The sequence below is a fragment of the Motacilla alba genome, chromosome 8 (genome assembly GCF_015832195.1).
Source record: "Motacilla alba alba isolate MOTALB_02 chromosome 8, Motacilla_alba_V1.0_pri, whole genome shotgun sequence".
Classification (NCBI taxonomy): Eukaryota; Metazoa; Chordata; class Aves; order Passeriformes; family Motacillidae; genus Motacilla; species Motacilla alba.
This window is the reverse complement of record NC_052023.1, coordinates 3989815-4015949: the sequence shown is the minus strand read 5'-3', so window position 1 is coordinate 4015949 and position 26135 is coordinate 3989815. Positions and strand designations below refer to the sequence as shown.

Below are 26135 nucleotides of genomic sequence, written 5' to 3'. Positions count from 1 at the left end.
TCCTGAGCCCTCTGACACCTGCAGAAAATCACTGCAGCCATCACTCCCATGTTGGCTGGAGTATGCACAGAGCTGTGTTCTGTCAGTGACCTTTTTAATCAAAAGGAAGAAAAGGGGAGGCGTCAACACTTTTAAATGCTTTCAATTGCCAGGGTCCTAATATTAATTTTCTAAACATTCTTCCACCCGGGTAATTAAACCACGATCTGTGTTTCCTTTGTGTGGCTGCTTCTCATGCAGGGATTTAAATGCTACGTTTTGTTTCATCTGTAATTGTTTTCCCTTAGACCTTTCTGGTGGAGTCTGTGGGCATTCAGTGTAATCTGGTTGTTGATTACATCCACAGCATTTATTTCAAGGCCTGTTGGGCTGGTTTGAAAGAATTACAATGGTGGCTAACAAGTCTAATCTCAGAACTATAATTTAAGAAAAACTCTTTCAAGGTTTAAATGCCAGTTCTTTCTTCAGTCACCCTCCTACATGACGCCCCCCACAAAAAACCCTATTTGATATTAAAAACATCAACACTGAGCCTGAAATGGCTGATCAAAATATAAATTTAGGTGTTAGAACCTATTTCTACTGCGTAGATTTTATAGTAAGGAGACTACTCTTATGTCAAAAACCCTTCACATTTTAGAAAAATTAACAATGCAAGACAAGGCAAGTTAGAGCAGATGTTGTAAGATGAGGAAGACTTCATCCTTGGAATCATATTTTGACAAGTAGAAATTTAAAAGTCATGCAGAACTTGGGCAAACTCTGACACTGCCTTTTGGTGGTGTGTGCTGCCCATCCTGCACTCGCACGAATTTCAAGTTCCTTGCCTACAACCTACCTTAGGAAAATGTGTGGGTTTGATTTTGTTTCAGATTATTTGATTCCCAGCTCCGGGGCCCTCAACATAAGAAGGACTTGGAGCCAGTCCAGGGGAAGTCACAGAGATGCTCTGAGGGCTGGAGGATGCACAAAAAGGAACCCACAGGTGCAGGACTGGCCTTGGTCAGGACTGAGCTGACTAAACACCCATCTGAATAATGCCACTGCTCAGCAAAGGAGTTAATAACAGCAGACAAAACAGGATTCATTTAATCAGCCATGTATTTCTCTGATTACCACAAACAAAGGAACAGGATTGTATGACAATTTGGAGAGCTTGGTAAACTTCAGCAGTGCCTTGTAATGAAGCCTTGGCAAAGAAGTAAGTGATATACAAAGATTTTTCACACTGAAGTGGTGTAAACACAGTTTCCACTTTTAGAAATGTATCCTAGCAACTCATAGGAATGGTTTTAAAAGACAGCTGGACAAAACCACAATTTGGAATAAAACCAGATGTAATTGCTAAACCAGCAAGTCTGGTGGTCCCAAGCTGGTGCTGCAGCACCAGCTCAACTGTGATTCAAGATGTTGAGGAAAGAAACACCAGGAGAAACAGATGTTTGAAAGCTAACATCTGCAGGATCCATTAAAAAAGATGCATCAGAGTTGGTGAAAAGGATTCTGAATTTTGTATTCCTTTCTTACTGATGTAGAAAATGTTTGGCTTCCAGTAGCAAGACCTGCTGTACATGTACCTCCTGTTTGTCATGTGCATGACACTAGACAGAGGTACAGGATGCACAACTGGATTTTATGTATCAGAAGCTCACTCAATTCCATTGCAAATAAAAAAAAAGTCAGTTTTTCAGGACAAAGCTGAATGAAGGGACTTGTATAATAAGGCACAGACCTTGATTAAATAACCATAATTCAAGCAGAGATATTCTGCTGACATCACCAGCAAGAAAAAACGTTCACAAAATCAACCATGAATACAAAAAGAGCCTAAACTGTATTCCAGGTTAGTAATGATACTCCACTGCATTATTGACAGTGGAGATAAACCATGCTTAGATACAGCAGGTCATGTTTTAAAGCCGTCCAAGAAGCTCAAACACAAGAGCAGAGCATCCCAGTCCTGAGATGGAAACAGAACAGCCCTCAGGATATGCCCAATTCTGCTGTGGGGGATTGTTTTGCTTTCCAGCCCCTGTTTACATGTGAACTACGGCACATGGCACGCAGAGAATAATTAACTATCAGGCTGTAAACTGTGGGGTTATTATCTCAGTCATAAATCTTTGCAACTGCAGCCAAAAGTGGCTGTGACAGGCAGCAGGTTCCACAGGTGAGCCCAGACTGGATCCTGATCTGGTGTTCAAGGACCGAGCAAGAGATTCTTGGGGGATGGGGAAAGTTGGGGCATTTTTAGGGGTTAAGGTTGTTTTTGAACCAACACCTACCATACATCCCCCATGGCAGTTTAGTTATCAAGAAGAACGTGTTATACTGAATATCTAATGGGTAAGATTATTTTTAACCACCATAGATACATATAACTTCCTCAAAATCTACATTTAAGAGTTTGCTAGAGGCTACTTTTTCATAAGTAACACTAGTTAATTTTCAGTCTCACATGGCATCCTGAATATTTGAAGAGAGGCTTAATTCTTTGATTTTTCATTTCTACAAAGGCCGAGTTTTAACAATTCTGTTATAAAGTTTGTCAACAGATAAATTTTACCAAACCAGAAACACAAAGACTGCAACATAATGCATATTTCATTTTGTTTCAATTGATAACATTGATAAATATGATCTATTCCTCCAGACTGCATGCAAGGGGTCAAATCCAGAAATCTGGTTTTGGTTCACTGAAAGGAAGTCATGTATTACTGTATTTACTTTATATGGATTGTTTTATGTTATCGACATTGAATTGGATCCACTTTTGTTGCCCAATTATTCAGTATCATCCTACCTTTCATGCCTTCACTGTTAACTTTCAGTTCTACTGCTCTGGATCTTATTTTACTCTAAGTGAACATCCCTGCCCCTTTATCTGGCTTATGGTACCGGTTCAGGGTGACCGACTTCATCATTTTATTATCCCTTCCCCTCTTTCCCAATTCACCTATCTCTTCTCAACTTTAACACTTTTGACTTCTCAAAAAAAGGGGAATGAAATAAGATGAAGATTAAACTGAAATTCAAATGGAGAGCAGCCTAGCCAACACTACATTTGGATTTATTTGGGGAAAAAAACCTTAAGATCTTTTGTTCTAAATAGAGTTACTGACCTAGAAACATATATTCATTTCTGGAAATAAATCAAAATTCCTCCTATCTTAATCTAATTGCACCAGTGGAAGCTAAGTAGTCCCTTAAGTAATTTAAGTTTCCTTATTTGAGAGGGAAAAAATTAAATAAAAAAAAAATCAGACCTTTCCCATTGCTGAGAGTGTGTTTTGTAGAACAAGCCAGTTATGATTAATTTCTCTGTTTGCAGTAGCAAAGGCATTTTCCTTTAAAACTGGGAAAGGCGTGAGCAGATAGTCTAGTTTTTAGGAAGCACTGTATTAGCAAGTGAATAACATCAGAGTATATAAAACAGTCTAGGTTTGATTGCTCGCTTTTGTTTTACTGTCACTGTCATAAAAGTTCCCCACAAAATCTGCTGATTTCTGAAATACAGAAAGCTCAGAAACAGGAACCTTTTTCTGAAGGCAGCTGCAATGAAAGAAAGACCTGAAGGAATTAATGATCCTGCTGCGTTTCCTACCTCGTGCAATCATGAAGCTGTTTTATAAAAGGGCAGTGGCGCCAATCATCCAAATCATCCCTTTTCCTGCAGTGCTGCTGCTGCAAGAAAAGGAGGAACACTTTCTGTGCCCAGGAAAGGGACACAGCCCAGGAGGGTTCAGGGGGCTGTGCCTGGAGCCAGGGACTGGAAATCGGAGCAGGAATTCCTGTCACAGAATTTATTCAGGCCTGTGATGCCTTGTGAACCCCTTGCCCTCACTCAAAATGTTCTCTACAAATATCTCTTGGCCTACAGTAATTACCTGGGGATTAGGAACAGCTATTAAACCCCCTCTTGAAAGGTTGGATGAATTTGAGATGATAACAAGGTTGTGATGTGCCTAAGGGAGCAGAGGCATCCTTCTGATTGTAATTTAATCAACCTTGATTAAAAGAAAGAATCATTTACCTGTATCCTGTTCAATAAATTTTGATAAAAGTCTCTACTCCAGCAGGCAACCAATCCATCTCTCACACCTCCCATAAACTCAGATCTCATCTACTTCTGCCCCAAGAATGCCAAAGGAACACACAGTGGTGCAGTATGTGAATAAAACCCCTGAAGAATACTCCTAAAAACCAAAACCCACACCAGCAGTGCTCCTGAGAGACACAGCCCTGACTTCCTCTTTCAATACACTCCAAATCCCCGTGCTGGTATTTGGGATAACTGCTTCCTTTTAGAGTGGGGATTTTTAGCCAGCAGGGCAGTTCTGGTGCATTTGCAGCACATTCAGCCCTCAGCACCACTGCAGGGATGTGAAATTAGATCTGTGACTCAAAGGATTCTCCTCCTCTGACCCTGCAGCAGCGGGACCACCAAAAAGCTCCTGGCTTCCCACAGCACTTGGATAAAGTCTTCTGCAGCAGCAAACTACCCTTGATGAAGTGTTCCCTCAGTAACCATCTCCAAAGAAAGAGTAATTGAAATTAGCTCCTTTCTCTTGGTATGCTGCAGCTGAGGAGACAACAGTAAACAGTAATTATCTGTACTCTTCCCAAAATATCAAGCCTCTGAAGTTCCAATTATTTGTTCTCAGATACACCAGAGCTCACCACCAGTGTAAAAATTTCTTCCCGCCATTTCTTTCCGTCTTTGAAAGAAAAGCCTATGCAGTGAAAAATCTAAAGATGGAATGGATTGAATATGATGATTATTCCTTATTATTGAACATAATTAGCTTATTACTTCCGCAGAGTATCTTAATTATTGTAGGTGTTACTAATTCAGACAACTAGGGCTTGATTAGGTTAAACTTATTTTTCCTACTTTAGTCTAACAGTTCCCTTTATTTACATCAAGAGCCCTAAGCTGCAAACACTTTAAAAGAACCCAAAATAGTCAAAAAAATACCTACTTTCCAAGTGACCGAGCAGCAAAATAATGAGTCAGTGCTGTTTAATCAGAATAAATCCTAGCAATGGACTGAATCGTCCATGTTCTTCACACAAGCTCAAACAAACCAATTCCTGTAAGGTTTTAGGCCCCAAGTTTAAATAGGTCAAAAAGTAATAGCACTGAAAATCAAACAGGCTCTGCACACAATAAAAATTAACATATTGCGAAATCACCTTCACTAAATGCAAATGGGGGATGAGATTCTGAGATGCTTACTCCAGTATTAATTTGAGTGTGAGTGCTGATGAACTGCGGTGCTAATTAACTTGTAAAGCTATCAGTATTTGCCTTTAACTGATTGGCTGTATTACAGAAATCCTAGGATGCTCAGAATATGTAAAAAAAAGAAAAATAAAGCTAAAAATATTTAAGTTCTCACTGTTTTGAGACATTGCTGGTTTTTAAAGCAACAGAAGGGAAATCCAACAGATAAGAGCTACTTTGCAAAATAATGAAGTGAATTAAATTAATATAGCTTGATGAAAATTGGTTAAGAAAACAGCACTAATGATGCTAAGAATGGAATATAACATCTCTCTGCCTGCACCACACATTCCATAAGCACACTGTGCACATAAAGCAATGCAGTGAGTGCAATAAACATAAACCACAGTGAAGAGGAGAATGTGCACTTTATATTAGGCAGTATACAGAAACTCAGACCAATTATGTACATAAAATATTGGTATATCCTTCACACAGAGGCAAGTGGAAAAAAAAACCACAAGGAAAGAGCAGGGCAGCAGGTGACATTTTCAAGATGAAGAAAACCCAAACCAGAACAACAGGAACTAATTAAAGAGCACATGGCATAGCAGGCTATTCCCTCTCTCTTACCTTGCTCCAAAACCCCTACTAAATAGATCAGGCAGCATCAAATGAGGCAGGAGATCATCCATTTTTACTCTCTGCCTGCTTAAATACCACCACAAACTGACTGCCCTGAAGCTCTTGTCTCAAACACTTTTCCCCTTTCCTCTTATCTCCTCAGTTGGATACAGAAGATTCCCAAAGAAGCACTTCCACATCTGGCACATAATAAAGTTTAACATCTGGGAGGCACCTGCTGAAAGTTTGGGGTGATGATTCTGGGTAGGAACAGTGGCTCCACAAGCTGTGATCTGTCTTAGAGCTTGGTAACTTCCCTGACAACACAGCACTCTGCTATTAAAACACAGCTAAAGGAAGGAACCCACCTGTTTCTTGATCATTTATGCACCATTTTGTGTTAATTAAGGATCATCTATACCAAATTTTAAGCCTGAATGTCACACAGTTAATAATGAACAGAAAACAGTCACTAGCTCAGGAAAGAAATATATAGGGAAGCCAATTAGCAGGGGAAAAAATCCCTCAAAATTGTTAAATACAGATCCTTAAGTGTCTTATTACATAAATAGTTAATTAAGAATAATTTACAGAAACAATTATCATTACCACATTAACACTAATTGTTCTACCCAGGAAGACAGCATTGTATAAAGCAAGATTGCCTGCCTGTTACTTCAGCACATAAAAATGTCAAGGGACTTCCTTTGGTCTCCTTAATTCCCTTCCAGTCTTTTACCATCTCAAGACAGAAGGGCTGTAAAACAAATCCATAGAATGGAGGTTAACATATTAAATACACCACCTGCCTACTTTTATTGAAATAAGTCAAGTCTTCTATTCAAAATACTCCTCTTTTTCTCCCCTTTTTTAATATGAAAATGTGTCACTGACAACCCTTCCCAGGAAAAAGTGTCATCACTAATATTGCACAAATAACAAGTAGCAAGACTAAGTAAATAGGAAGAGACATAATTATGTCTACACACAGTTTAAATCTTGAGATTTTAAATTCAATGGAAAAGTCTTCAAAGAAGGGAAAAAACCAAACAACAGTGGATATAAAAGAGAGGGGGGGAAAACCTGTCAGAAATTACACGCAGGAGGGATGAAAAGGCGGCTTTCTGCTCACATCTCTGATGCCAACATTGTTTTCTCCAAAGCTACAGACAGAAATAGGAGCTCAGTACATGTACCAGGCACAGGATCTGGCCCTTCAGCTCAGGGCTGCTGTGCCTGATTGAGTTTAATTTAAGCCTCCTTAAAATTGCCTCTCTTGTTGCCTCTCTGCCAGCATCTTTCCCCGCACAGCATGTCCTGCCTGCGGGGCAGGGAAGGAAGGCAGCTCCTGCTGCAGCCTGGGCACCACAGGGATTTCATGTCCACAGCTTCCCCCTCCCAAAAACCAGCCACCTCCTCACCCACGAGTACCCCAAAATCACCTGCCTTCCCTTACAGATCTGCTCCAGTAAAAGGGCTGGGGATGTGAACACCTCCTCCCGGATCTCAGGTATCACTCGTGCAAACTCCAGAACTTTTTCCTAGGACAAGCAGGGCCTCTGAGAATGGAACATGTGTTCCACCAAACCAATCCAAAACCCCCATTAACAACATCACCACTACAACAGTAGCCCTAAATACAGCACCTTCTATTTGCTCATTTCAAAGGCAAACCAACCCTGGATATTTCAAATACACAAAGCTACAACCCAGCTGGGTTTTCCTCAATCTGTATGACAAAGATGCCAGCCCCCTCCTGCCTGCCTCTTCCAGGAAGAGACAAAAATTAGAAACACAGCATTTATTTTCATTTAGACTCACTTTTCTTCAATTGCCACGTAAATTAGAGGCAGGTGTGGAAGGGAAACAGAGATATTTTAAGATGTTAACTTCTCACCTTCCACTGCAGTTACACACAGGCAGCACTAAGAGCTCTGTACACCTGCAGCAACCTGGAGAAACAGACTGTAATAAACACTACATATACTATGCATAATTATCAGTGTGAGGGGCTAGACTCAAAGTTCTTCCCAATCCAATGATCTCGAGAAACAGAAAGTTTTAAGTTGCTGATGCAGGAAGACAAATCAGCTTCATTTAGTAAATGCAGCAGGTGCTGATCCCTCTGTACATTTTGTGTCAATCACTAAAGTGATGATTTCCAAGCTTATAGAGGGGCTGGGTAACTGATAGCCCCAAACTCAGCACTAGATGCACTGTTCAAGCTCAGTCTACAAAACAGCACTAACCCAGTTTTTCCTAATTACGGCTCAGAGAAATTCCAGGGTGGCAGCAACCTCACCAGGCTGGCCTGTCACAGGAGAATTACCCAATTTGGGGCTTTTGCTAAAACAGCTTGTAGGAATCAAGCTTTTTTACCTTGAAGCTGAGTTAAATAAATGCAGCATCTCATCAGAAGAACAAAGCGGACTTTAACACTGTTTATGTTAGCGCTGTCATTCCAAAATTCCTCAGCCTTAAAAAAACCTGCAGAAACATGAGCTCATCTACACCACAGCACCTGCTCTCAAACAAGGCCAGACAGGGCATTATCCTCTACAAGCTCATATTTTGAGTAATACAGTAAAACTGAACACTATAAAAGGACAATTTTACTGTTTCTTATGTCTCAAAGGTTTCTTGTGAACTCTACAGCTGTACTTGTCCAGCTGCCCCATGAGGGAACAGCAGGAACCTCACAGGGTCCCTTTACCCTTGCTGACCCAGCTTGCTACTAATGATTCTGTATTAAGATCAAAGCTGTGGGGCTACAGAATAACGAGGATAACTCCTGGAAGCCATTCCATGGCTCTGGTCCTGGTGCCAGGCTCCATGCAAGGCTCCCTCTGCCGCTCTCCCGCTTGTGCTGAAATCAGAGCTCAGCCTCTGAGAGCTCCCTCCAACAATGCTGCCTAATGAAAATGATGGCACAGGAGAAGAGCCTGCTAATGAGACATCTCAAAAAAAAAGTCACACGTGTGCTCTGGAAGCTGTGGGAGAGCTGAAGTGAACTCCCCTGGATTTTCAAACAGGTGGAATAATGACTTCGCTAACAACTGCAGAAGCTCCTATGCTGGAACTGGCTTCTTTTGGTTTAAAACAAGTTGTAAGAGGGAAGTAGCACTTGGAAAAACACAATCCCTGTGCTGCTGCTGACTGCTCCTCTGCCCACACTGAGACTCTGGAGTGCACAGGACAAGGATGAGCTTTTCACCCACAGCCCAAGGATCCCACTTAACCACAGGCTGCTGCTTCCCTGCCTGAACTTTTATCCTGTGCTCCTCCCAGCTCCAGCACAGTGAACTTATGCACAATGTGGGAAGGGAGAGGGCACCTTTTAATATTTAACATTCAAATGAAGCCCAGCATGTGAACACTGACAGCTGCCCCATCTCTGACTCCCTGCCTCACTGGCTGACACGCCTTTTGCCTTTCAATTCAGTCAGGAGATGTGCAAAATTCCACTCAGGAAGGCTCCTCTGGATGGGACTACACAGGATTTTGTACCTTGAAGAAAGCCAAACCATAATAAGATTATCGAGGTATGCAGAGTAAGTGTCCATTGTTAATAAGGAATTTTTCAGCACTTCTAGTTTGCAGCAGTGAGTTCCATGAGGCTGAGGCAGATATCTCTCTTTTTTGTAACATTAATTTACTGCTCTTCAGGTTTCACTTCTTGTTTCATCTACGGGCAGGAAGCGTCTGTTTTATCTTTCCAACTCTCTGCACTAACCACCCAAATTTTATCCAGCTTCTCTTGTGCATTTTCTATCTGCTATCTTTTTGACTCTAATCCCTTGCAGCATGACGGCATTATAGAACTTTTACAACTTTTTTTATTTATTCCATTCTCCAGACATGCTATGATCCTGCTGGCACTAAGGGATAGGCAATTAATTTTTCTCTGTATGGTGGGAAAAGACAAGAAGAAATCAGCTAAATTTACAGGTCAGAGATTAAAGAGAACTTTCAGTCCTGCACTTGGACCACAGGAACACCTACCCATTGCTAACATGCTGCTTCACTCAAATTGTTGTTAGAGCATCTTAGTGAAGCTCTGGCATGGTCCAGACCTTACCTCTGTGATTGCCCAAGGACTTTCAAGCCTATAATTCTATAAAATCATGTCAGATTAATTCTCTACTTTTATAATGTAATTTTATCATTCTCATCACTTCTATGAAGAGGAGAAGCCAGAAAGTCGGGAAAGATTCAAGTGAAGGTTTCCACTGTGAGAAAAGTTGCAACACCATTAGATGTTCATCATTAGCTGTTAAATAATACACATAAGAGATTGAAAGTCTCAGTTAACACAAAATTGCTCATGTCTTCTTTTTGCTGCAATCCATCATCCATCAGTTCATAATTTGAACAACCAAGATCTGCTTTGGGAATAAATATTTCAAGGATAACTTTTACACCATACTGGAAAGCAGAAGTAAAATCTGAAAGTCTACAGAATTATATCTTCATTCTCACAACATACACAAAATCAAAAGCACCAAAAAATAAAGATGAAGGCAAATTTAAGGTATAAATAATATTCAGTAATAACTTCATATTCACTTCCTTTTCCAAGTACTATGCATTTATTAATTGCCATCACACCTGTGAGAAGGCTACAACTCAGCTTTGTCTTATGGGCTGTCCTGGTTTCAGCAGGCATCATTTCTTCTTGTGCTTAGTTACCAGCTGGGCTTACATCATGATATGGGAGCTGGTTTATTTTTCTCAATCAAAGGTGTTTTAATTTAATTAGCCATTCTGTTATACTTTTTTCCTCTATTCTTTTTTAAAATGACAACATTCCCCTTGCAGAGCAGCAGAGGGGAGGGAGCTTCCATCACTCTCATGTCCCACAGGCTGTCAGCGACATCCTGAGCCTTTTCTCTCTGCACTGGTACTCGCGGCTCAGTGCCACTGGCACCTCTTTCTCCATCAAGAAGAAAGATGAACAGCCCAGGTAGTCAGGTTCAATTTCACTCCATAGATCAGCTAACTAAGAGAGCTGCAGCAGAGCATAATTTACATCCCCCGTCAGAAGTGTGAGTGTAGCTGACAGCCAACTTCACACAGCTTTGTCTGATCTTAATCCATCCCTGCACTCCGAGTTCCAGCAGCAACCAACTCGGCCCAACTGAAACCTTTTAATGATTACCCTACAACACAAACTGCTCCACTGCTAGAGAAAAGCCTGTACTTTATATTAAAAAAAAAAAACAACAAAAAACCCCAACCAAATCAACATAGAATAGAAAAATATAGATTAAACATTCAGCTGTAACAAGCAAAGTGAAATCCAGGTGAATGTCTCCCAGGTGAGTGTTTGCTAAAAAAAGGGGCACATCTTTCTGAATTGTGAGTAGTTTAATACAATTTTTGAGAAGCAAAAGTTTGTCTTTTTTAATTGGTTACAAGTGACTTCAATTTTGAGCAAAGCACTCTCAACTTTGCAGGCAGCACTGCTACAGCAACACTCACCTAGGCTGAGCCTTTCCACCAGCAGTGTCTGATGGCTCACCTAAAAATGGCTTTGCAATGAAATTCTATTAATTACAACTAGTACTCTCATACTTGATAAAGAAAACTGCAGTTTCCCCTGTGCCTGTTCAGTGACAGAACCCGATGTGGCACCGCCCAGAGCAGCAGCATCCTCCTGGAACTGCCACCCCACATCCAGCTCAGGATCCTTCACAGAACTGAAGCTGAGTGACAGTGAGGTAAAATTCAGCTTTTAACTCACGCTGGAGATTGGAGAGTCAATGAAAACCTTGTTTCTTTCAGAGCCATTAGTGCTCAGTGCTTCTATAAACAGGTAGAGCTGCTTAAAATGCTTGAAGCTCACAAACACCTGAGAGAGGAGCCTCTGCTGAGGAAAAAAAGGCTTTACAGGAAGGAGTTTGGCTGGATCTTTTAATTCAGAAAACCAGCATTTTCTTTTGTAAAATCAGTGTAGTTTATCTGCCCTTCACTGATTTACAGGACAAACCACAGAACTTTTTATCAGATCATCAGAGACACCACCTAACGACATTGACATGTGGGAAGACTCGTGCTCAGACAGAACAATCCTTGCTCCTTTAACTGATGTTATTTAGTAGCTAAGAAGCACGGAAGCCTGACTCTGGGTGTTGAGTCCATAATTTTACATCTCTGGATTTCCAAGATTTACATCTGTCATAAATATCAGAAACATGAATCCTGGAAATCAAGTATTAAAATGAGGGATGATACTGTGATGCGCTGCAGCACAGGCAGATTGCTGCCATTTCCTGAGAGGTGGCAGCATTTCAGTGGTGGCTGATTGCTTTATTATTTTTGCATTCATTGCCCATCGCTGATGTATGCAGGTTCATTTTTGTTTTTAAAAAGTGGCTCTAAATTAAAATTCCAAAGTGCACTGTTCACAAGAGGCAGAGTGCACATCTGATTTTGGTGAATTCCTCATCTTTATTTAGTTTCAAACTTTGTACAGTAGTTTGAGATGCGGGATAAAAAAGACACACAGCCACCTCCATAGGCAGTATTTATAGATGTGTACAGCATCTCTACTAATTTTGTGTTTCAGTATGTCCAAAACATGTCCAACAATGGAAACCTTAGAAAGTACATTAGCATTACCAGCTTCTTGTATAGCAGGTTCTCAAAAATACTTCCTAAATATACCTACTCATCTGCCCTCTCCATTCCAGAGGAAGGGAAGAAGGATGTTTTCATTTTTCAGTGAAATAAATTAATAGAAAAATACCTACCTATATCCTGGAAGGGAAACAGCTGTTGACACACACTTTATTACCATCAATTGGAATATTCTTTGCTTATGAAAATATTATCACGGTGGGTTGTTTTTCACAGGGGTATCTGAATGTTAATCCCCCCTGTGTTTATTTGTTTACTGTTCAATATGTTTTCCTCCTCATACACTAAAGGTTTGCTGGAAATCTCCTTGCTTGGATCAAGCTTTCTGTACAAAAAGGCTGTTTCTGTGCCCATCCCCACATGGGATTTTCCTCTGAATTTTATTTACTGCAAGAAGTAGAATTAAATCAAACACCAGTTCCATAAGCACTACCCACACTGAGTGGGAAAACACCAACAGCACAAGTGATGGCTTTTAAATTGTGGCTTTAAAAGAGCTCAAAGTCCTCTGACCCTGTTTTAAAAAGGTGAGATTCCCCATATATGCAATTTGCTTTGATATCCATGTTATTTGCTCCAAATCTTCCCTTCTGCAACTGCGATCTCATTGTTCTGTATTTGATTTCTCTAAGTGCAAAGGGAAGCAGGAAAAGTGGTTTTCTATTCAGTGTCAACATACCTGATGGCAAAAGTAACTCAGCAATGCGTGAGGAACAGGAGCACTTGGCACAGACAGTTCTCAACCCTCACCAGACCTTTACAGTCACTAATTCTCCTTTCTGTATTGGGTCCAAACCACTTGTGGATGCACTGGAACTCCATAACCACACAAATACAGAGCCACTGACAGAGCCCAGCATTATTAAACACCTCCAAGCCTCCCTTTGGTTTCCTAGACAATGTGCAAAGGTGAGGGAAGACTAAAGCCACCCTTCAAGCTGCCATAAACCCTCTCTGATAAGCAATCAATGCCTGAAAATTATCCTCAGTTCAAGTTCAGTGAAGAGAAACCACTTTTAGGATCTTTCTCTCAGGTTATTTCTAATTCCATGGTTGCAAAAGGACATTTATTTTCCTAACAGGTTAATTCTAGAAACCTTCATGGGAAGTCTGTTATGGAAGAATATGCACAGAGAAACTTTTCCTCAGGTAAATCTCAGACTACTGTGAGCAAGGATGGAAGTGTGACTGGGATTGAGAGGGATATAATAAAGGAAGGAATAACTGAGGCCATGGAGGGCAAGAGAGGTTTTTAGAAGGCCTCTCAGATGTAGTCAGAAAAGCACTCCTTGCACTTTTCTAGCAACACCTCCTTAAACCAATTAGGGAGAAAATCCCAGAAACGGGAGGCCCAAAAAAAGATAAGGACAAGGCAAATCAAAATAGATGCTGCAGTTCAGTGTGGCTCTGGACACTGCAGGAAAAAACCATGTATTTCCATCCTCGAAACAAATATACTGACATGACTGGTGATTGACCCAGTGCTTAAGTTGTGACTTCAATAACCATATGAAGCTTTGTTTCACGATTACAAAATGCTTCTTCCTGTAATTCATAAAAGTTAAGCTTTGGCTCTTTTCCATTAACTGCTCTGATCTGTCTCTCTTCCTTCCTTGTGGCGCTGCTTATGCACCACCACCTTCTATTCTGCACTGCTGGAACTGCTCTCTACCTGCAGCCTCTGGAAAAGCATTGCAGAAACATTATCTTTAGACAGAAATGGAAAAAAGAATGCAATGATGCCAAAGTGCAGTAATTAAAGTGAGACAAATTAAATTGGGAAGACACTGAAAGACAATTTACTCGAAGAAACGTACTTCAGCCCACCTAAGGAAAAGAAAAATCTAAACAGTTTTTCATTTAGGGTTATGGTTAATTATTTATGAAGGTAAATCCATAAAGCCTAACAGCTGTATTAGAGAAATCTTCTGCCTGTGTACTTGCAAACACTGCAATTCCCACACTCCCAAGTTACTTCTAGGCTGTAAGTTTTGATGGGGAAGTAAGGAAGGACAAGAGATTTTTCAGGAATATCCCTAAATCAAATTTGAAAAGGAAAAATTTTGATTTAGATTGAGACTATAAAAGGAGTTGAAGAAAACCAAAGTCTGGTGTGATTAGAGCTCCAATACTGGTGAAAAAATTCCCATTTGGGTATATTTAGACTACAAAGGATTCTCAACATGCAGGAGATGTTCAGTATAAAGTGACAAATTAAAGCAGATGTTTTCAAGGCAATCACTCAGTTTAGGGAAAATGCATCACTAAAAGTGTTTGATCTGCTGCAAGAATATTTGTAAATAATTTAAGGAAATACCTGAAATTACAGACCAGTTATTATGGCTAATTCAATTCACCATCACAGCATTCCTCAAAGGGAGACAAGTAAGAAATATGAAACTGTCAGAACTTCCTTAAAACTCAAGCATGATACAGCCGAAACCTGCCACACAGCTGAAAAAAAAGTGGGAGAAAAATTAAAATGAAACCTAAAAAGGCTGACATGATTTCTGTGTGTGCCTTTTGGGACTTAAAGGCAAAAAAAAAAAAAAAAGGCATTTTCTGCCAAAGTTATGTGACGGAAGTTGCTCAATCCCAAATTTCCTTTCTATGTGCCTTGGGCAGAATTCTCAATTTCCTACAAGCAGAGTCCAAAGTGGGTTTGGAGGCTCCCTGGCACCTCCGTAGCTGTGCAGATCCAACACCTGCCCCTGAAGCCGCCTGTCATTTTCCCTGATGCCACTGACACACTTTTCCCTACTTTTCTCTCTTTGTTAACTCATAAAGGGAAAACTGGGAAGAGAGCAGCTTCTGCTGCAGGCTGGATTCATTAAGAAAGTCCTGACAATGTGCTGCCAAACAAAGGGAGGCAAAACTGCTTCGAAATGTTTTTTATTTTAATTTTGTCACGCTGCATATTTTACCTGCGGGAGATGGAAATATTTACAGCCTTCCACGTGTTTATAGAAAGATGTACATCTTTATCAGAGACTGAGGGGGGAAAATGGCCCCAAAAGGAGAGAAACAAAGGTTTCTGTTTGTGAATATGGTCATGTAACAGGACAGTGAAGAACCTGCACCAGCTCAGAGCAAGAAGGATTTACACAGCTCCAACTCCAAGAGCAGCTGGATTTCTGAAGCAGCTTTTCCTTTCTCCTCAGCAGCAATTTCCTTCTCTTTCTATGAAAATAAAAATGTTAGAGAAATTCAGATTTCCTCACATTCCACAGCCACTCTGCCTTTTTCACTAACAAAGAAAATCGTGTGCCTGCGCGCTTAGCAGCTACTTGGGTGTTAAATCCTTACCTGCTCCTCTTCCAAAGCCCTTCCAACAAGGAGTTTGCCACATCTGTCTTACTGCCAGAAGATTTTCACAGCATTAAACTGCCACGTCTACAAACCACGTTGTGTTGACCATTCTGAAAACTAGAGACACTTCACACTGAAAGGTGCATTTATTCACATTTAAAAGATAACCAGAGAAATCACTGACATTAATTTATTTCCCTTCAAGAATCCTTCCTGACCCTGTAAGTAGCAGACCTGGAGTCACATATGTTTATTCTTACAGCCAGGGGAACAAAATCCCTTCACAATGACAAGATATTTAAAATCTCTCCTTCTTAGAGAGCCAGCTTTATTTCAGGCATCTTAAAGAGAAAATCACATTCCCTCCACAGAGTGCTCCTTTAAGAGCCTGAATGTGGCTGATGCACTGCCCAGACCCCAGCACTAACTGGAATTTAAAGCTTTTACACAATCTGCAGCTTTGTCTACACTGCAGTATTTTGTGGGTTTCTTGCCTAGCTGGAGTGGGGGAAAACCCCCAAACCTTCATCTTGATGACAGTGCTATTTTTTTCCTAGTTTTGTTTATCTAAATGCTGTGCCATGGACAGGCAGCCAGGCCACCAATTCCCTGAAATCACTGCCACGTCCCCTGCCCGCAGCTACACCACCAAACCACTCACACACTAATGAAAGTGTGTGAATACATCATTTCAAAGTGTAAATTCTAGGAAAAGACATTCCCGTACTGGTTTCGGCTAACAACAACTGTAATTTAAAATATTGTCTTGGTTTAGTAACTTCCTGCAATTTGTCTGCACTGATTTCAGCAGATTTATTATAACTGAGAGCTGAACCCTCCCTGTTGAACGTGCAGACCTTTTGCATTATTACAAAGCAGAGTCCCCAGCAAATTTGCTTTAAGTGGGGCAGCCCTAGCAAACTAGAAAGTAATCCTCTCCTCCTAATCTCCCACAAGAGCCTGAACATTTTGGGGTAGATTTCTTGATTTCGTGAAATCTCCCTGAAGAATCTTCACTCTGGAGCTTAATGAATGACTCCACACATCAGACAAGAGCCAGACAGAATATATCCTGTAAACTGTCCTCTGATCAATCCACTACCTCAAAAGTCAAATTAGAGATGTGATTTTACAGGAAGATGTTTATTCCCACATCTTTCTTTACAGGAAACAGCTTCTTCCTTTAAGTCAAAATCCTTAATCATGAAGTGAGTCCCTGGTTGTGTGCCTAATTCCATAAAATCTCTAAGCTCAGAGAAACCCCAAGTGCAAGGTTGGTTTGACTTTTCCTGCCAGCATCTGGGATGCAGCAATTCAGCATCTGCAAAGGTAAAAAACACCCACTGGAGCCACTGGTGACCCTGGCCAGTAAAAAGAGCAACCTGGATAGCAAGAAACCAAGGCCCACAGCCAAGATAACTTCAAGTTATTCGATATTGATTCAACATTAAAATCCTCTTTGTTCTACTAAAGTCAAAATGAAATATTTTTATGTATTTTGAGCCTTATTAAAACCTATTCTTCCTTTTTAAAACAAAACTTAATTGAAACCAGCTAGAAGAAGAAAGCTTCATTTATCACAAAGTGACATTTTGTAATTAAAATACAGTTCAGAACAAAATGTTTAGCTGCAAAGGCGTGAATTTTCCCTTCTCCACCGTTGCTGCCAACTTGCTATTATTATGAGTGCAGTTAGAACCAGAAAACTGGCTGCTGCTTCTTTTCATGAAAATTAACTGGAAGGAAAGCAGGGATTGTTTGTCAAGAAACAAGATGCCAATTTGTTCTCTTTTTAAGGCATGGTGGAGATTCAGCGCCGTGACCATGCACTGAGTTCTGTGGGGCTGGTCCATGGCTGGTGAAAAGTAATTAAAAATAGCAACTATTCCTTCTCCTTTCTTACTCTTGCATCTTTGAAGGCTCTATTTTCAGGTCAACTTATCTTTTATTGGCACAGTTGCTCCATGTGACTTCGTCTAAACATACTCACAAGTTCACAAGGCTTTTCACAGACAGCAGCACCCCCGAAATCATTCTAGGAAATCTGGAAGTTTCAGTTGCAGGAGGTTAAGAGCAGGAAAGAAGCATCAGGTTATGGACAGCTGGCTACAAACCTGACCATTCTTCAAATTCTGTACGTAGGTCTCTAACAAAAGAATCAGGTTGGTTTTAGAATGTAATCTTTAGGACTTTCATTTCAGAATGGAAAAGATTCCATGGTAAAATGAAAACGAAAGAGTCCATTCTAAAATGAAAATTGTACACAGTGCACATGAACGCTGCCTTTTACACTCACTTCTTGTGCCTAAAATGCTTAAAGAGCTCTGTTTGTAATAACCATAAGCTGTTGTAAGCTGGAAACCCAAAGCTGACTGACAAATTACTTTGGGATATATCAAGTCATTCATTCCTCTTCCTAAAACAACAATTGTGCTAGGACAATCTCTGTGTCAATGCACAGCAGAAATAAATACAAACCTCATAGAGGCACAGAAAATTTACGAGAAACTCTCTCATTCCTCTAAGCAGAATGGAAGAAGGAACAATCATTTCCAATGCACATTCCACTTTGAGACACAAATAAAAGGAGCAAAATCTGGTTTTAAAACCTGCCAGCGAATTCAGAGTGATGAAAACATTCTTGCTCTCCTCACCAAGTGAGCGTGCTCCCAGAGCTCTGAAGTAGGTTAATCCCATGATTACAGCATTTGCAGAGGTTGGCAATGCTGCTCCAATCTCCTGCTGTACTTAGACACCAAATGAATAAAAATGCCTCTGGTACAAAGGTTAAGTACATTAAAGAAGAGTCATATGAAGCTTTAGCCACACCTCTGTCAGACACCAGCAATAAAAGCCTGCAGGATCCAACGGCTGGAGATACTCAGTGATTCACTGCTTTTTGCACAATCTTCCCACCCCTAACACCACTTAGGGGGGTTTTTAAAAAGGGAGCACAAACAGCACCTCCAATCACACAATGAGTGTTGGGATTCAGTGCCCTGGAGTCATCAGTTCCCTTTCCAAACCTGTGTGTGAAACACCATGACCTGGAAGAATTCCACCTGTGCATTCACTGGGACAAGGCTGTTCCAGCTGCACTCCAGACTCTCACACCTAATGGCTGAATTCCAGACTCAAAGCTGAAATTTTCATGAAAGAAAAGAGTTTCCCTCAACAATTCTGACTTAGCATTCACTTAATACTCCTCACTATTGGGCTTGAGGTGAGTAAATGTGTTAATTAATGTATCTAAGCAGATGAAATTCTGATGAATAGGAACATATTGATTATGAAATCTCAGACCTCAAAGCCCACCACACATAGCGGATCAAATGAAGAACCTGCTCCAAATGCTGGCAAAGGAACTTTCAGAGGTGATGCACTTGAAATATTTTGCCTTGGTCATAAGCAGCATAAGCATATTAATGTTTTCTTAGACATGAGAGTCTGTCTGACTAAATACCCATATTCCAGGGATGCTTAGTTTATATAAACAGCACTGGCAAGAGAAAACTGCTTGTGCTATACACTTACTAATTAATATTATTCACTTTTGAGTGTAAAAATACAAATTTTTTGGGGGGAGAAAACACCCAGTTCCTTCTTTCAAGTCTGTTGGTTTTTTTCTCCTCCAGACCCCCATTTTCAAATCTTTCTGCTTGTCAGTTCTGAATAACTTGGTAAAAAAAAATGGTATCTAAAGGGTTTTGAGTTTAATGCAGGCCAATAACCTTGAATATTTTAAAGCAGCTAGAAAGAAGCTTAACCACACATTTCAGCAAGTCTAAAGAGACATAATTTGAAAGGTATTTATAGCTAGTGCCTCTTTATTTTCACATCTCAGGCTTTTAGAACCTTTGCTCTAAACCTAAAGGGGAAATTTTCCCCCTTTGAACTGGGTTACTTCAAATGGAAACTTCATTACTAACCTTAGAGAATTCAGTCCCCTCCAAACATCATCTGCTTTGAAAGAAAAAAGTAAATCAGCTTGTGTTTGGATACAATTAGTGTGAAATGACAGAAACTACAAAATCTGGCCTGCAGAGGTTATGGGGCATTAACAAAAGATGATGTTGTAATAGTTTAGACTTATCTGCTGGAGATAGCCTGTGTGGAACAGAGCAAGAAGAAAGCACAGGAAATGTAAGGCTGCCTCCACAGAGTTCATCTGATGGTCAGTGAACTCACATGAGCTTTAAGTTACATTTCTGAAGATAACTTCACATTCCTGAAAAAACACACGAAGAGATGCACCTTTGGGGTCTTTTCTCCCAGCTCACTCTCTAACCAGAGCATTCCCCTGTGATCCAGCAGTGGAAGACAATATATATTCACCTATATTCTCATATTCATAGCACTAATTTAATAAAACATAAAAGTCCTCTTTGATAACTTCACTCAAAGGTGTAGCTCTGACTTTCTTACTCTTGTGTTGGCCAACAGTTCCAAATGAGTTTCCTCATTATGAAATATTCAAAACCAGATTAAATGTCCACAGAACTCCCCTGGAAGCTGAACTTCTGAGAAAATGGTGATAAACAAGTTGCTTTTCACAACTTCAAGGCTTCCTATTTCCTCTGTTGTGAACATTTTACTACAAAACTGGACTCCAGCAGCAAATGCCAGGTTACTTGTTAGAAGTGACATCTTTATTTGTCAATCTCAACAGGCAACAGGAAATACATTTTCCATAGTGTGTTTATAGAAGTGCTTAGAGCACCTTTAAATCTGCATCGATTGCTTCATTACCAAACAAGACACAAATCTCCCCTCAAAAATATTTTTTTGTAATTATAGTTTGTCTTAAAAACAGAGACGTTTAATACAAAGACATGAAGTATTTCGTACCAACACACAATAATTCCACATACTAAAAATCCAATATGTGACTGCTCTGTAGACATTTAACCCCAAATAATTGGTTCCACCACAAGATTAAAAAACCCGAACCCAAACCTCCTCTTTATCTTTATAATCTTTTCAGTACACCAGCAGTTTATGCATTGAATAGAATATGAGGAATTACTGAGTTGAGAAATTACTGGAGAGAGTTTACTAGGTTTTTAAATATATGAAATATATATTTGCTTTATCTTTATTTGCTTAAATGACCATGTCCCTGAAAATGGTTGTGAGATAATTTAAAATGAATGAATAGTGAGATTAAGATAAAATCATAAAGGTTTTTAAACACAATAAAATAGAGGTTCATTGCTTCCATGAGATCTGACCCCAGGATCTTTGTTGCTTTCCTTAAATATGTCTGTATAAAAAACTCCCAGACATGATCCCTTTTAAATTAGCATTAAAGTGAGATTTCAGGTTGGTAGGACTCCTTTCAAGCTATTTTTGAACACCCAAGCTGTGTTTGTTTCACTGAAGTAAATATCTAGCACTGAGTGGGACCACCCACACTTGTCCTGTAGGGAATGACTTGGCCTAAAAGGAATTGTTATTAACTAGCATTATACTGGACTTCATTAACATGTGCACATGCAGATGAGCTTCAAAGTATGGGCCTTTCCATAATTTTAGAGTTAGATAATCTCTAATAAACCTCAATGTCACTAAAGATTGTTCAGCCCTCTCTGCTCTAACCCTGGGATCATGTTCAGCATCCATATCTTAACCAACTCTGAGTCTCTTTTCATTTGTTCCTCGGCCAAATCAATCCCTCCCAAATCCTGCTCTGACTGCTCTCCTCTGAGGGCCTGCACAGATACGCAGTCATTCACACTATTCATTTTAAACTTATTTCAGAGGTATATATGAAAAGAATTTCTCTAAGATGTAAGGAATTTAGATTTATATTCCATCAATGGCCACATACCCACATTCAGGCTGGGGCGTGATGCAAACAAAGCATCAGCTCCATCCTGAGCGCCAAGCACAGACAGCAGCCCCAAATGGAGCACATTCCCTGACCACTGTCCTTCCATTCTCTGAGCAGGACAAAGGTCTCCAGGAAACAGCAACATGAGCTCAGCTCATTAAAAACTGTATGAAAATGTGTATCCTGAAGGGATGTTAAATGAGGCTTACACAGGCAACTTTGAGGCTCTGCTTCCTTAGAATTTTAGTGCTTAACCTTAGAGCCCCGGCATTTCTTTAATGCAATTAAACAGAGGCATAGATATAATGGATTGCTTTAGTTATAGTCTAGCACAGGGAAAGAAAATAGGCAAGGGAGATAAAGAATTCTGTAGGTAGCTTTCATTTTGATCTCCAGTGTCTCTCGAGCACTGCCATCCTTCTGACACGCTCACCACAGCAGAGGCTGTGTTTTTCCACATCCAATTTTACTGGCAAGGGCTGGTAACATGATTTTTAAAAAGACATTTCAGATAGGTGCATTTTTTAAAAAGGAACTATAAGCCATAAATATCCTACACTAGTAAATACAGCAAACACTGAACACACTAGGTAACCATGTCAATATTAAACTTAAGCCATGCCTGAGTACAGAGTACACCCAATTTCCCTGGTGCATTTAATTCACTTTATGTGACTTTGGACATTTGAATTCAATTTAAAACTTACACAGGCTACACAAGGTTGCAAAGAAAAGAATGGTTCATCCAACTACTACTGGTGTTTTTGCCTTCCACCTAGTTATCAGCACATTATTGTGACGTGTGAATATTACCCTCTTATTACTTTCAAGGCAATTTTATATTTAAAATGAAATTAATAGTTAACCTCAAAAGACTGCACTTAATTTCATTTCACTCCCTGAATCATCCTTTTCACTACACAATTCTCCCTCTAACTAAACTAAGAGCATAAGAGGTGTAATTATAGATCACAGATTAGCTGTTCAGCATTTGCTGCTGGTTAAGGCAGGGTAGACTTTAAAGCTGGCTCCAGAGAAAGCTGCTGCTCCTGTCACTTGTAGAAGAATCTGCTGCAAAATGTTAATATTTAGAAGTCAAGGCTGGAGCTGTCTATGCTTTTGGACAACTCTGCAGGATATCTACAGCTCCTGAAACCACTGGCAGGAGGATCTGGGAGAGGAAAACTCCCCCCCAGACCCTGTAGCTCACCAGATGCAGTAACCTCCAATGGAAGATGCTGGAAACACAATCATACCAATTTCTTAGGTTCCACTCCCAATGACTTTTGTGTTGATGGAGCAACAGCTTGTTTGCTTCCCTGACTGGCCCATCACAAAGAGAGACCACACATCCTCCCCACCTCTACTTCAAACTTGATCTACTGGGAGCAAGGACAGGCAGTGCTGGGACTCTGCTGCCAAATGACAATTTACCCTCCTTCTCCTGTTTTTATTGCTGTTTTGCAGCAATGAGTAATGCTGTCTCTGGGCAATGGAAGTGAAAGCTACTCTGTTCTCGTCTGAATAATAATGGATATTGTGTTGGCAACTGTCCTCCTGCACTGCACAACTGCATAAATAAAAGGAATTGGGAAAAGCCAATACTGGAGTAAATAAAGGGGGTAAACTGCTGCTTGCAAATAAGTGATAATTGGGTTTGGTGTTTCAGCCTGAGCAGAGAGAACAGGATAAACACAATGTCTAAATCAGAAGTGATTTCAACCCCACTGATCCTCAGCTGTGGAGAGAGGCTCCGGGGAGAGGCTCTGGCTGCTCAGGAGGCTCAAAGCAGAAACACTTTAAGAGGTTGAGAGTCTCCACACGAGGTTGTACAGCCAGAACCAGACTGAAAATGGCCTTTGGCAGCTCTCAGGTTTAGTTCAATACTGGGATATCCCAATACTGGGCTATCAGCTCCCCCCCACTCTTGTTGCAAGTAGAAGGAAAGATGCCAATGAGTATTCAAGTACACCCCTTTCTTTTTCATACAAAAGACCCCCACAAACACATTAATTAGTTAAGCAAACTAAATGTTGTCACATATGCAAAACCAAGCAAATGTAAAAGCAGAGAAATGCTCTTTTTCCTGTCCTTATACCAACACTAGCTATTACATATAATAATGTTTAGATAAAAATAATACAAACAGGATGTCATTATTTCTGAGGACATGTTTATCTCTAATTCACTTTCAAGAGAAATGTTATGCTTCAACACATTCACAGAATCACAGAATCAGCTGAGTTGGAAGGGACTCACAAGGAACATCCACTCTATCACCTGACAACCCAAATACACTTTATGTATATATAATATATTACCTTTATTCTGGAGGACCAATAATGTCCATATTGATCCTATACACAGAATCATGCACGAGGATCACAGCCACATCTTTTCTTCATTCCTAAGGAGCACAGTGAATGTCTGCCCTGACATATTTATCACAGGAAGTCTGAACCTATTACTTGGCCAAATTCCCTACATATTTCTTTGAGCTCTTTAAGAGGAATATACCACAAGGCATGAGTGAAAGGCTTACAGTTTCTGTAACGGTATTTCAAAATGGCACCAATTCTGTGGGCAAGTTTTTCTTAACCAGAAGTGGTCAGATCTAAACAAACATTTCCAATTCAGGCTGTTTAAACACACAAAACAAACCCTGCATGTGTCTGTTAACTTGTACATTCCTCCACAGTTTTTTCTTCACAAGCTGATTAATGAAATTACTCTGATGTCAGCACAGAGAGTGAAATGTGCTGGTTAAAGCACAAAATAAGAAACAGGATCCTTAGATTACACACCAAGCTCTGCCCTAATTTGTGCTGTAATCTTTGGAAAGTAAATGAGAGATCAGCACTGGCTTTTGATGCAAGGATCTAACCACCTCTGAAATCAATTTGCATTTCCCCCATAAGTACATAGGTCAAGAAAGCTCACGATTTTCCATAAATTACATAAAATTATATAAGATTGGAGGAATTTTCCCCAGTAAGATGAAAAAGTATACATTGCAATAATGTGGACACCAATGCTAAGTGCTACCTGTTTATTTCAGGGAAAATTAGTGAGCAATTTAATACTGAGATCAAGCTAATACTCCAAATTCACTTGTCTTTGATATCCCTTCAGCAAAATGGGACCAGTTATCAACACAGCTGATACCTCTAATCTGTATAGTACAAGTGAGCAACACTTTAGTGCATTTTATAGGAAATTCTGCAAGTAATAATAATGTTGATGAAAAAGGCAAAATGTTTCAGAAAATTACAAATGCCCAAATGTACGTAGTGCAACATGCTGACAGAGATGTTATTCATTAATATTTATTGGGCAAGAAAATATCTTTGGATGAAGAAGCTACAAAAACATTATCATCACCAACATACTTGTCCCTGTAGAATATTTTTCTGTGAGCCATATTAGGAAACTTCTACTTATCCAAACCTCTGGAGGTATTTTAGCTACTAATCTGGATGAATTAGGTCACTCCTGCTCAGTTATTCATTACACAATAGAATTTTCTTCCCTGAACTCTCTAAACAAAAGTTTGCATTTACAAAAGTTTTAAAATGAATTTTGCAATTTTGCTGAGAGTCTTTTCAATGACTGCAAGGAGAGAAAAGGTTTTGCTGAAAATTAATTGATTTGCCTGTTTAGAAGTTCTGCTTCCTTATGAGCCCCAGCCCCACTTTCTCTGTATTTCAATCAAATCTCAGGGGTAGTTTTAGAGCATAAGAGGGTGCAGCCAGAAACAAGGTACAGCACAGGATGCACAGGTGATGCTCATAGCAGTTCTCCCGGTGCAGAGCCAGCCCTGGAGCACAGCAACACCCACCTGTATTTATGGACTGATACATGACTCAAATCCTCTCTGGAATATGCATTGCATTGAGCTTCTGATCGCTACTTTAAACTGAAAGGCTTTGATGACTGTTAAAACATTGAGAAATCATAACAAGCTCTTGAGAAATGTTGTTCTTAATATTCAACAGATTATTGATTCATCTGCTGAGGAGCAGCAAAGTAACACCAGCCCCAACCTTAGTTTAGGCGGATTTCCCTCAATTAAATACAACAATAAACATCATATCTGCAGTAAGAGACAACATCCATCACCCCCAAAAGAATCCTTCAATTAACAACCACAGACCCCCTTTGGTACACGGTATTTAAAACAGAATTCATGAGCTCTCTAATTGATGATAGGTTATTGGATAACCCTTGTTAATTATAGCTACACAATGTCAAAATTAATGATTTTCCCACCCCCTTTCAACTTGAGAATGAATTCATAACTTATATCAACTCACAAAAGACGTGCAATTAATATTGTCAGTAATCATTTCACAAAAGAGATTTGTTAAAGGCAGGCATGTGGACACAATTAGTGTATCAATTAATGTTGCTGTTACTTGATCTATAAATTATTGAAAAACTCATAGCTACTGCACGGAAACAAAGCAAATCCACTCCCAGTCAATGAAAGAAGCTCCTATGTTC

The 26135-nt window shown here is 39.9% G+C and overlaps 1 protein-coding gene across 26 annotated transcripts in view; it reads right to left on the bottom strand.

The window, feature by feature from the left end:
* The window catches only part of DAB1 (DAB adaptor protein 1), a 414543-nt gene that overhangs the window by 72628 nt on the left and 315780 nt on the right, over positions 1–26135 (bottom strand). The gene's annotated exons all lie outside the window — the stretch shown is intronic.